Consider the following 12,500-nt stretch of genomic DNA (forward strand, 5'->3'; position numbering starts at 1 on the left):
ATAATCTGGGCATCCATACTGAAAGTGAACAAAAAGTTGATATTATTCATCGTACCATCTTTGTTATGAACTTTAATACCCATACTCCCACCTCTAAGTAGTGGTTCAAAATGGCCTGATGTTCTTTTAGTGTATACCTCCTCTTTTAATTCTTCTACAAAATCTAAGGGGTATCCTCTTGCAATAAACAAAGATTGAATTTTTTCACATTCAGATACAAAATCTGACAAATTCGACACCATCCGGGCCGCTCGAACAAATTGTCCCTTAACTACACTTCGTTTTTGGTGTCTAGGATGGGAACTCTGGAAGTGTAGGTAGTTATTAGAGAATGTGGGTTTTCTATAAATAGTTGACTTGAACTGTTGTGAATCATAGTCTTTAGTTATTTTCACATCAAGAAATGAAATTTCATGTGAATTAATAACATAAGTAAATTCCAAAAAGTTTGTCATGTTTGACATGTTATCAATAAAGATTGGAATCATGTCTACAGGTCCTTCCCACAAAAAGAACATGTCATCTTGGTACCTTGTGTACCAAGTGACATTTTTCTGGAAAAAGTGGTTTTGAAACAAAAATTCGTGTTCCCAATGTGCTAGAACACTATTTGCAAAAGTGCAGCCACAGGGTGAACCCATGGCAATTCCGGAGGTTTGCAGAAAATAGTTATTTTTAAAAATTAAAAAATTATTACAAAGAACAATGTCAAGTAATGTCTCAACTAGGCACATCTGTTCGTGCGAAGCCCTTTTACGTAACATGAAATCAATTGTCCATTGCACACCAACATTATGTGGAATGACCGTGTACAGGTCTTTAATGTCCACTACTAAGAATGTCTGAGCTGGATCAAAGGCTATATGGCTTATGTTCTCAAGAAAGCTCCAAGAGTCCCTGCATATTTGTTCTTCTTGTTTCAATAAAGGTTTCAGAATGTTATCTACCACTTTAGCACAAGCATACGTAGCAGACCCTCTACCATCAACAATTGGTCTGAAGGGAGGGTCTGCCACGCTCTTGTGAATTTTAGGAGTCCCAAAAAGGGCTGGGATCCTCGGGGCTGTCATGGTAAGAAACTGGAGCAAATCAGAATCAATTACTCGTTCAAGAAACAGATCGTCCAGTAGTTCTTTGATCTTCCTATTGGCAATATTAACCTCATTTAAACTGACAGCTATATAAGGGCCTGTATCTAGATATTCAAGCATTTTATTCTCATACTCAAAATTATCCATGAAAACAAGCCCTCCACCTTTATCAGGTGCCATAACTCTAATCTGGCATTGTCTAAGTAGTTGAATAAAGGCTAGATCATCGTCAGTAATATTCTGGTTCTTCCATTTTTTCTTTTCCAGTGGAAAATATTGTTTATTAGCCAATGCTCTGAGATCCAGCTCACACATCTTCTCAAAACAATTAAGTGTGCTATTGAGAGGTGGATTAAAGACGCTAGAAACCCTATAGGAACTAAGCAGAGAAGGGGTATTCCCCAACAGCGATGTAAGATTGAGTTTCCTGACATATAACTTTAAATCAACTATAGTGTTGACAAGATTAAATTTTCTGTCAGGTACAAACGACAATCCTTTAGCAAAAAAATTAATTACACTATCATCCAATGTCAGAGAAGTATAATTATAAATTTTGAAGTCCCCAGTTTCATTAAACATTATAGTAGGTTTCACTGAGGATAGAAAACCATTATTATCATTGTTGTACTCAAGTTGGCTAAAAACTAGCGTCTGCGCTGATTGCCCCTCTTCTTCCTTTGATTCCACCCCCAATAGTTGTTGTTCGATGAGACATTCCTCGAACTGGTGCCCCTCTGAAAACCCTGGTTTGTTTCAACAGTGTTCTCAACTTCATTAGTAACCTCTACTTCATTACTGTTATTTCTATCATGCGAATTACTATTTAATCTGTTAGATCTAATGCGTTCACTTCTACGTATTGGTTGTGCTTCACTGTCATCCCTTGATGCAGTAGCATTTAAATTAGAATTTAAATTATCCCCTAATGATGGTTGCCTCCAAGCCGCAACTTGGCCAAGTGGGGGTGGGGGATAGGCCTTGCTATTTTCATATTCTAAAATGTCCCTATCTATTTTCCGTTTCTTATTATTGACCATTTTATTGATAGAGACCTCAATACTAGACAGAACCCGCTCAAAATCATATTTATACCTACAGAAATCTGCATGACTCTGTAATGATGTTTCCAGTTTCATTAACTCATTTTATAAAACATTAACCTCATTCAAATAAAATTTAATTAAACAATCCATGAATTCCATACCTTGTTTGTCAAACATTTTAAGCAACTCAATGTGAAATTCTGAATTTCTAATAATCCCAGCCGGGTACCGCCATTGGCGCAAACCCTTTGGCACAATTTGTTTATCAATACACTCGCGAAGATATGAAATCTCTAATTGTAGTTTCTTACAACGAAAAAGTTTAGAGTCAAAAGAGTTCAGCTCTTCCAAAAATGAACTCACCCTTTCATCTTGTGAGTGTGCATTAGGGCCGGAATCAGTAGAAAAAAAGTCTGTTTTAACTAAAAATAAAGAAACTTTAGGCAACGTAGATGTTTTAGAAGTTGTTGGTGTTGTGGAACTATTGCCGCCTTCAGATACACCATTTGCCCCAAACGTAACACTCAGCTGTTGATTTGAATGAGATAGTGTCGATTAAGTGTTTTTTGAAACTATTTGCATTAAATAGATGAAATCATTTAATTTACTTGTCATTTCTAGCCAAATTTGAGATACTGGATGTGACATGTTTTTTAGTTACATGTACTTTGTGGAATATAGATAAATAAATATGTATTTACAAGAACATGTAAAAACATAAATATATATACAACAAAATGTGTATACATAAAAAGTATGTTATAGGAAAATTATAAATTCATCAGTTTATTAATTTTAAGAACTGTCCACTTGTAGGGTTAAATAACTTTCAACATCATGTACATGGTATTACATTTATTGCATTTTATGGTATTTATTGTATATAGTTTTATTTCTAGAGTTGTACATTTTAATGTTACCAAGTTTGATCAACACAGTTCATGCCTATTATATGTATTTGCCTGCTTGCTTGCTGTGATTAACTAGAGTAATGTGTGTTCTGTATTAACACATATATGTATATTTACATCTATCTATGTATACATCTATCTATGTATACATCTCTCTCTCTCTCTCTCTATATATATATATATATATATATATATATATATATATATATATATATATATATATATATATATACATATATATATATTTATATATATCTATATTGGTTTACTATCATTTAACTGAAGTAGAGTTGGTCGACTCCACTTTAGTCGAAAACTCGTACCTCGAACATTGGCAATGTCGAACTCCAATATTGTCAAACTACAAATCTCGCCCCTGTCTCGACCCATGTTAAAACCCATCCATAGGTCGCATTCAACATGTAATTCGGCAATTTCGGAGTTCGGCTGCGTGAGTTTTCACAGGACGTTGGTCGATGATATGATCAGTCGACTGAGTCCGTTTCAATTAACTGATAGTAAACCTTATATATATATATATATATATATATATATATATATATATATATATATATATATATATATATATATATATCAAGCAGCCCCAAAAATATTTGAAGAGAAATACAGGCAAATGATGTAGATATAGAAAATGTCACAATACAAAAAAACAGAAAATTAGTAAAGCAGAAGTTAAAAAAAAGATAGAAGCTAAAGTTAAGGCATACCTGCAAAGTGAGAGATTTAGTGTAGAAAGTCTAACACAGGTTATATGACAGCATGATGGAACAAGTCCCCCAAAGTAAGGAGAAACAAGAGGAGCAGGAGACGTCTGAAAAAGAAATATGGACATGGGAAAGAAAAAGACATGTAATATGGTGCAATAAAGCAAAGTAATCAATACAAAAAGAGCAGCACCGAAGATATTTGAAGAGAAATACAGGCAAAGGCACCCAGACATGGAAAGTTTTACAATACAAAAAATAAGAAAACAAAGAGGAAAAGTGAAAAACAGTTAAGAAGAAGTTAAAGAAATATAAACTGAGGTTATGGAGTACCTGCAAAGCGAAGGATTTGGTGTTGAAAGTCTAACTCTAGTAACACCACGGCAGGATAGAGCAGTGGATCCCTATATTAAGGAGAAACCAGTGGAGTGGGAAACATCTAATCTGTTGCCATATGAACATACTTTGGAGCTCTGCATAGGAAACTAGTACAAATGTTCAGTTGGAGTTGCACATGAAGTAAAGGAACAGAAAACTGAAGCAACTCTGATGCAGTCAATGGTAAGGAGTGATAGGCCAGTGAGTTCTCATATGAAAGTACAATGGATGGCACATGATGAAACTGAAGGGAATGTAAAACAGGAAGATACTCTGGAACCTTCTGTAGAATGAAGAAAAAAGAATGTGCCCTCAGTTTAGAAGAACATTATCTAAGAGAAAAGTTGCTTGATTTAATAGAGATAGGCAGACATATTAAGATCAATTAAAAAATAGACAACAGAAAGCCAATGAAACCCAGTTAGAAGTTTGAAAAAAAAACAAGTGGACATAATAATTAGGACTGTTCATAGAAATTCATGCAATATAACAGAAATAAATAGGATATATTACTGTGCAACTAAGTTAATAACAGATAAACTCTTACCACAAAAACAACTGCAGTAATGGAAATGAAGGGAGAAATCAAATGCCATCATGGAAGTATCAAACAGAGAAAATTATAAAGCAATTAAGACAAGAAATGTCACTGTTAGAAGAGAACAGAAGAGGGAACAGATCAACAAAAATACTCAGAAAGATAGACACAATAAAAGCAAAGTGCAGGATTTGTTGTACGCTATCACAAATAATAAACTAAAAATATCAGCACAGGCAGAAAAACTTAGAAGCTATGTAGATAAATATAAAGAAAAAGTACAAAATAAGCAATTTATTGATGACCCAAAAAAGTTTTATAGAGAATTGGTAAACAAGGCGAAAGGAATTGAAATACCACCAAAACTAAGAATAAAGTACACACTTGTGAATTTTAACTGATAGAATGCTATGGGCTGCTGCTGCTCTGCTACATCTGTATGTGCTAGAGGCTGAGGTCAGTGCTGGTGCTGATGCTGACAATAGGCCTAGCCAGAGAAGAGTGTTCAGGTCCAGGGTAACCTTCCAGGAGCTACATGATCTGGAGATAGTAAAGCACTACAGGGTGGACAGGGACATACTACAAAAACTCACCGAGCTTTGCCGCCCTCAACTCAGACTCAGAGCCAACAGAGGGGAACCCATCCCAATGGAAACAAAGGTATGTGTAGCCCTTAGAATACTAGCTACAGGTACTTTACAAAGACCTACTGGGGACATAATGGGGGTCTCACAGGCATCTGCATCCAGGTTACTCGACCAGTTCCTGGCTGCCATGCAAACACATGCCAGTGAGCACATATATTTACCCTGCACCCCTGAGGAGAGGGCCAGTCATATGCATCTCTTTCACCATGTAGCACACTACCCTGAGGTACTGGGTGCCATAGACTGCACTCATGTGCACATCAAAGCACCACCTGGTGAGGGGGGTAGAGTCTACATCAACCACAAGGGGTATCACTCCATCAACTGACAGGTCATGTGTAATGCCTAGGGCATTATCATGAATGTGTGTGCTGGCAACCATGGCAGTTATCACAACTCCCACATCTGGCATGCATCACAGCTGTACCAGATGTTGGCTAGGGGGGATATCCCATAGAGCCATCTACTGGGGATGCTGGCAATGCACTGGAACCATGGATGATGATACCCATCAGACATGCACACACCTACTGAAGAATGTCACAATAAGGCACACACACAAACTAGGATCATCATAGACCATGTGTGTGTGGGCTGCTCAAGTCACAGTTCTGTTGCCTCAATATATCTGGTGGGGTCCTGCAGTACTCTCCAGCCACATATGCACACATGTTCACAGTATGTGCCATGTTACACAATATGATCCTGTGGAAACAGCTGCAGCAGGATCATCACAGGGAGGGGACACACAACCCCCCACCAGTGCCAAGGTCCCCACAGCCACAGGGGAACTCAGAGGAGGAACCCCCTGAGCTTATCCCTGTAGGCAGATGTAGAGGTGCCCAGTATGTCCTGGTCTTGGCAAATAGGCAAAGTTTAGCACATGTACTGACATCCTAGGGACCTAGGGACTGACACCTCTCTCCAACTCACATACATAGTAAAAAGGATGCCAGCCAAACCACACAACCTGTGCCTTACCATGTATTGGCTGTGTACCATGTGTATCCGACACCATCAGCCCTGAAGCACTGTTATCTCAACTGCTACAGGCACAAGGTATGTCACTCTTCTTTACAACAAATGTATGGGGTACCAGACTATGGTAACATATGTATGGACCTGCTACATGTATGCAAGGTAATCAAGTGGGCTACTGGGATACTTGCAGACAACTGACAGCTATGTGGAACAACAGGAGCTCTCTGCCCAATACTGGCCACCCATAATATGCAGTTGGCCCCAAGGCAGCAAAACCCACTGCACTATGTGAGAGAAATGACAAACATAGGGGTCATAGGACAGATGCATGACTGTCAATGCCCCAGCTCCTAAAACACCCATGTTCCCATACAACTGCAGTAACATTATGCTTGCAAGGTAATAGGTTCATAGGTAAGTACTAGGCTACTGGCCCTAGGGTGTAATTAAGCCTAGCCAAAATTTTTCAGCTTTCACCTCCCATGAGGTTTAGTTACTTGCGCATCTGTCGAGCAGGGCCACAGACGTGATTCCCGGGGAGAATTTCCTGTTTCCCATCCACTCATCAAGATTCCTCTTGAAGAGTGCTAGTGAGGCGCTCTGCCTCATATATATGGGGACCTTATTTCAGAGCAAGGGGAGTCTCTGGGACATGAATCTGTGCCTCCAACAAGTCCTGTTTATTGTTGCTGTCAGGTTAATGTCCCTTGAGCATGTAACTCCGGTGGATTGGGTTTTCCTTAGGTGGAACATTTCCAGCAATTCGGGGTTTGCCATAGCCTTGTATGTTAGGCATAGGTCACCTCTGAGTAGTCGGTATGCGACCGAGTATAGTTTGAGTTTTTTTAGCCTTGTGGCATGGGGCATGTGTTTAAGGCTCGTTATCCTCTTTGTGAGGTACTTTAGAGGCCTCTCCAGTTGTTGCAGATGTCTTGTAAGGTACATCCCCAATGGGGCATTGTATTCAATAATGGGTCTAATGAGTGATGAATAGAGGAGGACAATAACTTCCTTATTCCTAGATGCAAACCCCTTTGTGATAAGATGGGCCATAATAATAATAATAATAATAATAATAATAATAATAATAATAATAATAATAATATAATAATAGCAACAGACCATACAATCTCAGGGCTGTCCCAAGCAACCTGATAACATGTTCCATTTCCACAATATGCAGGGGTCAATGTGCTATGTATGTCTGTGGTTGATAATGTCAGGAATTAAACCGCATTGTCTGTTGGCTGTTGTGGCTTAGAGGGCTAAATACATTAACACCATCAATGGTGTTTATAGTTCGAGACTAGCTGTGCCTACTATTTTTCATGTGAGCTACACCTATAGTAGGAGTTCTACAGACTGTCCATATGTCACTATTTGTTACTGCAAGAAAGCTGGACAAAGCCAAAGACAATGGAGGGATAGGGAGCCACAGATATGGACAGTACACAGCTCTGAGTAACTTAGATGGTGGCTAGTAGAACAGCAGGTTGCAACAAGTCAGACTAGCAGCAGGATGTAAAGGCCGTCACGTAACTCTGTCAGTACTTACAACAAGTCAGTGGATACCATCATACCTTTTAAATGTACAGAGTTTTGCAGAATGTCCACATTTTTGCCTCATATTTCTGGCCTGTTTTGCATAACCAAACTAGTGGCAAATTAATAAAGTTGACGTTAGAAAATAATGACAGACATTTGAGATCAGACTTCATACCCTTCAGAAAATTCATGCTAATGCAAAACCTGTTATTCTGCCAACTGTCAAAGTTTGTAAGAGCAATATTAAAAAATTGCCCCTATTTTTGGGCCTGTGTCCTGCTGTTATATTTGGCTTTATCCAGATTTCTTGCTCTAAGAGGTTGAGAGGTATGGCACCATGTAGCATTATAATACTAATACAACACAAACTGTCTGAGGACCAGAGCAGACATATAGGGTGCAATGTTGGACATCCTGCAAAACAGGTACAGAGGTGTGAAGTCTGTAACCCTGTGTGTGGTATTACATTTTGCATACCACAGCATACTTACAACTATATAGAGCTGCAACTGTGGACAAAGCAAGGGACAGGAGCAGGACAAAGGCCCACATATAAGGAGAAGGATGAACTACTGAGCAGTCAAATGTAGAAAGTGCAGCGTAGAACAGGTCATGCAGTAGCATGGGTTCCCTGTTGTGTATGGAGTCAGTAACTCAAATGTCTGTCAGCAGTTACTCATGTCAATCTATAATGATCTGCCACTAATGTACCAAGAAATCACATTGCTATGTAAAACGTACCAGACATATGATAAAAAACCCTGTTCAGTCTATTACAATCTGTACACACCCTAGTTATGAGTCAGATATTATAGCCAGCACACAGCCGGGGAATCCCTTGGCCATTATATCAGGGAGGTGCTGGGCTGTGTAATCAGGTGCAGCAGCCAACTGGCTGTAACACACAAAATCCCGGACTGGAGTACATGTAGGTCTGAACTGGACTCCCCTTGTAAGTACTGATGGTCACACTGCGCATGCCCCTACACTTAATTTCAGCCCATGTCTGAAGTCTCATATGCCTATAGAACTGAGATGTCAATATATCTCTGTGCATACAGACAGCTATGTATACTTAACTGTCTCTCTCTATTCCTATCAGACATGATTAGTCTTATCTTTCAGTATGTGGCACATCTAAGATATATATGTATCTGTAGAGTTCATATATATATATATATATATATATATATATAGAGAGAGAGAGAGATGGGGAGAGACACAGAAAGGTATAGAGTGATGTAGTGCTGCAGTCACTTTATTTTATTTTATTTTATTTGCAGTTTGTTTTCTAGGATAGTCCATTGGGCTACAAGCATCCCATTGTCAATGGAGTACTGTTTAGAAAGGCTCCAGAGAAATACAAATACATAGTACAGAAAGAGCACAAATCCATAATATACATTTCAATTAAATGTTAAATACATCTTTTGTATAGTACAAACCTATATTGCACAATTCAAATAGATGTTACATAATACAGAAATAAAAAAAAAAGATTTTCATTAGGAAAGTTACATCAGGTTAATTCAGTAAGTAGTAGTTTTTTGGGGTTTTTTTTGAGGGGGAGGTTACAATGAGATAATTTTTTTAGTCATTAGTTGAATATGTCCCAAGGGATGTAAAACTTTAGGAGGTAGTGACAGGCAACTAAGTTTGGAAAGTTAGGAAGAAAGTGTGGTAGAATTAGTCTGGATTAGAGCAAGAGCATTTCCATTGTGAAGTAAGGTGTGAGTGCAGTGAGGTTTTAAACAAGGAGAGACTGCTGGTGGTGCGGATGGGAGAAGGGAGAGAGTTCCAGAGGTGTGCAAGAGAGAAGGACATCGATTGATTCCCAGCATACCTCTCAACTGTACAGATTTTTGCCTCATATTTTTGGTGTGTTCCTCCTAAAATCTGTACCTTTCTGGCAAATAGCTAAGGATTGAAGTCATTAAATAATGACAAACATTTGAGTTTAAGACTCCAAATCCTCATGCTAATGCAAAACTTATTATTCTACCAATATTTTAAGTTTGTAAGAGCAATATTTAAAATCTGTCCCTATTTGCCCCCCCCATCATTTTAGGCTTTGTCCAGATTTTTTGCTCTAAGAGGTTGAGCGGTATTTCCCAGCAGGATGTGTTGGCTTATGCAATTTAATTAGGTTGGATCTTAGGAGTCTATCTGGTTTATGCATTTCAAATGTATTTGCTTGGGAGGGGCAGAAAGACCGGTTATGAATGAGTTTGTGTGCTTGGATGAGCTGGGTATATGTGAGGTAGTTTGGTAATTCTAGCCAACTTAGTTGGTGAAGGGAATTACATTGGGTAGAGGAGGCTCTATGACCTGCTGCAAATTTGGACATTTAGTTATAACAAGATGAGAGTTTTGTTTTGAGGGAAGATTGTAGGCTGGTTAGGATAGATGCACCATATAAAAGGAATGGGATGAGATATGTATAAGCTAATGTAATCCTGGTGGTGGGAGAGATAAAGCAACTGTGGCAGTAAGGCATACCTAATGTTTTATGTTTTTTTTTTATATTTGCTTGTAGATGCTTATCAAATTTTAGTTGATTGTCAATGATAACTCCTAGTAATTTTGTGTCAGAGACTAGTTCTAGGGGGGTATTATTATTGCTGGTAATTATGAAGGATTGTTTGTCTAGGGAAGAGGTTTTGGATGCAATGAATACCAAATTTTTATTTTGGTTGCATTAAAGGCAAGATGGTTGTCGAGCATCCACTGTTCAGTGGAAGAGAAGGTGGTTTGTGTTAGATTGTTAAGAGTTCTGATGGAAAAGGAAGAACAGATTATAGTAGAATCATCTGCATATAGGATGAGACTGGAGTTAGGAATGGCTTGGAAGAAATCATTTGTGAATATGTTGAATAGTAGGGGGCCTAGAATGGAACCTTGATGGATGCCTGTGGATGTATTAAGAAAGGGTGAGATAGTTTTTTTTCCATTTAACTGCTTGTTGCCTGTTTGTGAGATAGCTTGAGAACCATTGGGTAGAGGAAGGGAATAGGTTAAGTTTAGAGAGTTTGGTAAGAAGGAGGTTGTGGAAAATAGCGTCAAATGCTTTAGAGAGGTCAAGGAAAAGAGTGGACACAAAGTGGCCAGAGTTGCGGGCTTTATTGATTGTTTCTAGGAAGGAGAGGAGGGCAGTGGATGTACTATGATCTCATCTAAAGCCATGTTGGGTGGGAGTAAGAAGATGATTATTGATGAGGGAGGGTAAGATTTATTGGTATACACACTTTTCAAGTAACTTAGAAATAGGGGATAGAATGGCGATAGGGCGAAAGTTTGGGATGTCATTATTATTGCCACCTTTATGGGGAGGAATAATAAAGGCCTTCTTCCAGAGCTGGGGGACCTGGCTTTCTGAGATAGACCGATTAATTAGTATGCTGATAGGGAGAGCAATGGCTTCTGTGGCTACTTTTAGGAAGTAGGTGGGAATTTCATCAGGGGAATTGAAACCAGGTTTTAATTTTAGAAGATTTTGTATGGTGGATATAAAGATGGGACTGATAGAAAAAGGTGGAGGTTGGGGGCAAGGGATGCTAGGGGAGGAAGGGATGGGAGTACGCTGAGGAGAGGCTGTAGAGGTGTTGGTGAAGGATGATGTTAGCTTGCTTATGGACTATATGAAGAAAGAGTTAAATTGGGTGGCCAAGTCCATGTCAGAGGCATCTGGGTTGAGGCAAGGGTTTTCTTTTTTTCCTGGGTTGAGGAGAGATAAGATTCCTTTCCAAAGTAGTTTGGGATTGGTGGTGTGGTTGGTTTAAAGAGTGGAGAAATAGGCTTTGTGGTATAAGGTAATAAGTTTTTTGACTTTATTTCGTAGTGTTTTATATTCATTTAGGGTGATAGTGGTTTTATTTTTGTGGTAAAGTGTCCAGGCTTTGTCACGGAGTCACATAGTAGCTAAGATGTTTTTGGTTAACCAGAGTACAGGGCTACTTTTTATACATTTTGTTTTTAAAGGGGCAAAGGAGTTGAGCAGGTTTGTGAAAGTACAATTAAAGTAGGATAGAGCATTATCTAGGGAAAGAGTTTTTAATGGGTTCCAGTTTGTGCTTTTTAGTGCATTTGAGAAGGTTTCAGCATTGACGTTCTTTAGGCAACGAGTGGAAATATAGGTGTGAGTTAGTTGTATAGAAGAGGGGAGACGGTGGGCAAAAGTGGGGAAATGGTCAACTAGTGGGTCTGGGAGAATACCACTATCAGAGATATAGTGAGGATGGGATACTAGAATCCAGTCTATTGTAGTTCCAGTGATGGCATTCTTGGAAGGCCTGGTAGTGGAAATGATTAGTTGTGTAAAGTTATATAAGTTAATATTGAGTGAGTTAGAGGGAGATTGGATCATGGTCCAGTTTATGTTCATGACCCCCAGGATTATGGTTTCATGAGTAATGTTGATAGAGACCCAGGAGATAATATATTCAAGGGATGAGATATTGTTGCCAGGGGGGAATAATGAGGGAGAGAACAAATATGAGTTTATGCTTGTTTAAGTGGAGTAGGGCTGGTATTATTTCTGCCTTGCCACACTTACACACCAGTTGTTACCAGTGTCAGGTGCAACTAGTAGGATGAGCTGTAGTGTGTATTAGTAGGTAGGTAGGGGTTCTAATCTCACAT

This window comes from Protopterus annectens, chromosome 5.part0 (assembly GCF_019279795.1).
Source record: "Protopterus annectens isolate FY-2018-M chromosome 5.part0, PAN1.0, whole genome shotgun sequence".
In the NCBI taxonomy this organism is placed as follows: Eukaryota; Metazoa; Chordata; order Ceratodontiformes; family Protopteridae; genus Protopterus; species Protopterus annectens.